We start from the raw sequence: 4,278 nt of genomic DNA on the forward strand, positions 1-4,278 counted from the left end.
TACATAAATAAACACAATGCATTTTTCCTTTAAAAGACTTGGGATAATACACTATGAGAATGTAAAAATTAGCTCAAAATAAGAATATAAATATTGGGCAGGGATAACATACACCTGCTGGCTGCAAAGTTAATTAAAATATTTCTCTCGGATATACCACAGCTATAAAGTGCAATAACAACCCCCCTTTTTAGTGTCTATTATTTTACTCACTGAAAAATTTTGTTCTCTAAAATCATACACTTAGGAACACTGTTTTGGAAATTATGTTAGTAAGAAACTCCCACTTTTATCATGCTAAGTGAAATGAATCAGAAAGAGAGGCACACACATAGAGGGACTGCACTCATTTGTGGAGTATAGATTAACATCACATGAGGCTGACACCCAAGGACAGTAGATACAAGGGCCAGGAGGATTGCCCCATAGCTGGAAGCCTGCTTCATGAGCAGAGGTGAGAAAGCAGATGGAATAGAGAAGGGATCACTAAGAAAATGATGGCTGGAGGAACCAGTTGGGATGGGAGATGCATGCTGAAAGTAGATAATGGACCAAACATGATGACCTCTCAGTGTCTGTGTTGCAAGCCATAATGCCCAAAAGTAGAGAGAGAGTATGGGGAATATTGTCTGCCATAGAGGCAGGGGAGGGTGGGAAAGGGGGAGCGTATACCCAGAATATTGGTGGTGGAGAATGTGCACTGGTGGAAGGATGGGTGTTTGGCCATTTTGAGATTGTAACCCAAACATGAAAGCTTGTAACTCTCTCACAGTGATTCAATAAAATTTTAAAAAAGAAAAGGAAAAAGAAACTCCCACTCTTGCTTGGAGAATCTCAGTCACCTTGACACAAAGAAGCAGAAATTTCTAACTCAGGTTAAAAGCAGAGGAACTTGGTGTCTCTTCTTGGAGAAGACTTATCCCAGGAAGTTGAGCCACAGTGACTCCTGTCAATTGGTGAACTACAAAAAAATTTAGCCTGTACAATGTTGCTGTCTCAGAATTATGCTTATAGTGATTAACATTTTGTTAAGCTTATTTGAAGAAACTATAAATTACCATCAGATGCCTATAGACATTAGATGGAGAGTTCAATGAATTTATTAGCATTTAACCACAGTTAAACTTTAACCTCAAGTATATATCATTTAAAGTGTAAATATGTTAACCAAAGTTTTGGCTGTGAAGAACTCACTTTTAAAATGAAGAGTATGGGGCCGGAGTGATAGCATAGCGGGTAGGGCATTTGCCTTGCATGCGGCCGACCCGGGTTCGATCCCCGGCATCCCATATGGTCCCCAAAACACTGCCAGGAGTAATTCCTGAGTGCAGAGCTAGGAGTAACCCCTGAGCATCGCTGGGTGTGACCCAAAAAGCAATAAATAAATAAATAAATAAAAATGAAGAGTATGCTTATTTTTATCAAGATAATTTAGATTAAGGTGCTATATGTTAACAACAATTATTTTACCAGTGCTCTAGGCTTATACTGCTACTGCATGATAACTGACACCATCACCTCGTTGTCTACATCCTTCCCACTGTCCATATGTCTCTTATCACCCCGCCCTTGTCCCACTCTGACATCTTTAGTTTTGTTGGCAGCATCTGTGAGTTTGTTTTCTTTGGCCATCACCCGGTACTTGAACTTGTTTCTTTACATGCCACATATAAAAGGAGCCATCTAGTATTTATTTTTCTCCTGACTTATTTCACTCCTCATGATGACCAAATAATATACATATATTATAAATATGTAAATATATATATATTCCCTTCCTGGTTCCACTGACCCCCTATCTCCTGGCTCCCCAAATAATATTTTTTCAATTATTAGGGATCCTCTGGAGGTAATAATTTTTATTTTGGTTTTAGAAGTTGCACTTTTTTAAAAAAAAACACATGGAATTTTGAAATTCAGATGTATAAAATTCTTATAAGACTTGGATTTTTTAAAAAGGACTTAAGTTTTACTTTCTCAAAAGGACATGCACACTATTATTCATTGCTGCACTCAGCACAATAGCTAAGATATGGAACCAACCTAGTGTCCAATGACATGAAAGGATTGTGAAGATGTATATATACACAATGGAATACTATACAGCAGCAAGGAATGATTTAATCATGCAATTTCCTGCAACAGGGTTGAAACTGAAGGATATTATGTTGAGTGAAGTACGCCAGAAGAAGAAAGACAAACAGGATGATCTCACTTATCTGTGGAATAGAGATTACTGGATGAGGAGCTGTACTGTAGTAAAAGGGGGATGTTTAGATCATCCTTGACTCCAGTGTTTAGACAGGAGGCAGACAGAGAAGGGAAAAAATATTTTAAGAGGGGAAGAAGAGAACAAGAAGTAATGAGTTAATAGGCAATAGGGCTGCATTTATACCAGTGATAAAACTGAAGGGTAGAGCCATATACCCAAAACACACATTCAGTAGAACTGAAAACATTAGATCTAATCTGCAACCATTGAAACTTTGTAATGTGCCTGTCAAGTGGACAGGTGGAGGTGAAGTGGGGTTAGAATGAGGACAGAATCTGGGAACACTTGTCTGAGGGAAGATGACACTGGTGGAGGAAGTGGTGTTGGATTATTGTAGGCCTAAAACACAACTATCAGTAACTTTGTAAATCATGGCTCTTTAATGAAAACTAAAAAAAAAAAAAAAGGACTTGTTTTAAAGTCTGTTATTTTATGTAGTGTTCTCCCCCAAACAATGTCATTCCTGAGGTGCTTGTCTAAAGATTGGTCAATCAATTTTCAACCTTTTACATAACGTGGTTGGAGTGAGGTAAAGAAACCTGTACCTATATCACTTTACTTCTATCACTTGTCATCCTGTTATTCATTGATTTTCTCGAGTGGGCGCCCGAAATGTCTCCATTCGTCCCTGTTGCGTGCTAGTGTAGCCCAATGGTGTCTGCTCGCTTCAGAAACACGAAGAGCCTCAAACCATTTATTTAGGGTCTTGGTGAAGAAGTCTAACCATCTTGTAGGTGGGAAGCCATGCGGTCTTTTGACGGCCTGTGGGATCCAGTCGGTAACAGCTCTAGTCCAGTGGTTGTCTTTGAATCGCATTATGTGTTCGGCCCATGTGATTTTCAACACCTTGGCAAAGGAAACAGCATCCCTGATTCTTGATTGTCGACAGAGGTCAGAACTCTGGATTCCTTCTCTCACTTAAATGAAACGTGATACTCCAAGCATAGCTCTTTCGATTCCTCCTTGGGAAACCAGAATAGCATTCTCATCCTGTTTTCGTAGGGCCCAGGTGTCTGAGGCGTGTTAGTGCAGGAAGAACGGTGGAGTCGAAAAGAAACCTGTACCTGTACAGGAAAAAAATAAAGGTTCATGTGTTTGGGAGAGAAAGTCTGTGGGTAATGAAAATTATAAATGGAGTATATAATGGTACCCCCAGAGAGGAAGAGATGAACTGTAGAAGGCAATAGTAGTATAGTACCAAAGATGGAATATTTGAATAATTTTAATCCACAAAATTAATTTCAATTTTACATCTAAGTTTTCTACCTATGTACATTCTAGTTCTTTAAAGTTTCGATTTGGTTAATGATTAAACTCTATGTATGCTAAAATATGTAAGAACATAGACAGTAAGGAACAAAACAATTCTACAACTGGAAACTACCCATCGGCAAGAGGCAAAGAGTACCAGTGAGCACACAATCAGCCAAGTAGGGCGAAGGTCCAACTTTGTCCCAAAAGGTTCAAATGTCTGACTCGACAAGGGCAACTGTGTTTTCCCAGAGCCCTGTCTCATATGAACGTGATCCTAGTAAGATATGTTTATCTACTGATAAGTGGTATTTCTTACCATCACATTAGCACAACTTAAAGAAAGTCTTAGAGGCAGGCTAAAGAAAGTCATCTTAGAGAAAGATTTTGCTACAGAAGATGGAGGCTGCTGGGCTGACACAAGGGCAGAGACCAGACTTTCGAACAATATGTAAGAAAAATTAAGTTTAAATGGGAGGTAGTGTTGGAAGATCAGAGTAGTCGCAATCAAAACTGTTGCAGAAAGTAGGGTATATCTGAAATACCCTACTTGACACATACAAGCTACAACAGTTTGGACAAGTCTGAATCCCCAAGTCTTAAACCTAAATCCGCATCCGCCTACCAACTACGACAGCGGGAACTACAATTCCCAGAAGGCCCCGCTCCGCCTTCCCCTTTGACTCCGCGTCTCGCCCTTGCCGGGAGTTGTAGTTCCCAGGCCGACTTTTAATTTTTCCGCCCTGTAACCGAGA

The sequence above is a fragment of the Sorex araneus genome, chromosome 4 (genome assembly GCF_027595985.1).
Source record: "Sorex araneus isolate mSorAra2 chromosome 4, mSorAra2.pri, whole genome shotgun sequence".
Lineage (NCBI taxonomy): Eukaryota > Metazoa > Chordata > Mammalia > Eulipotyphla > Soricidae > Sorex > Sorex araneus.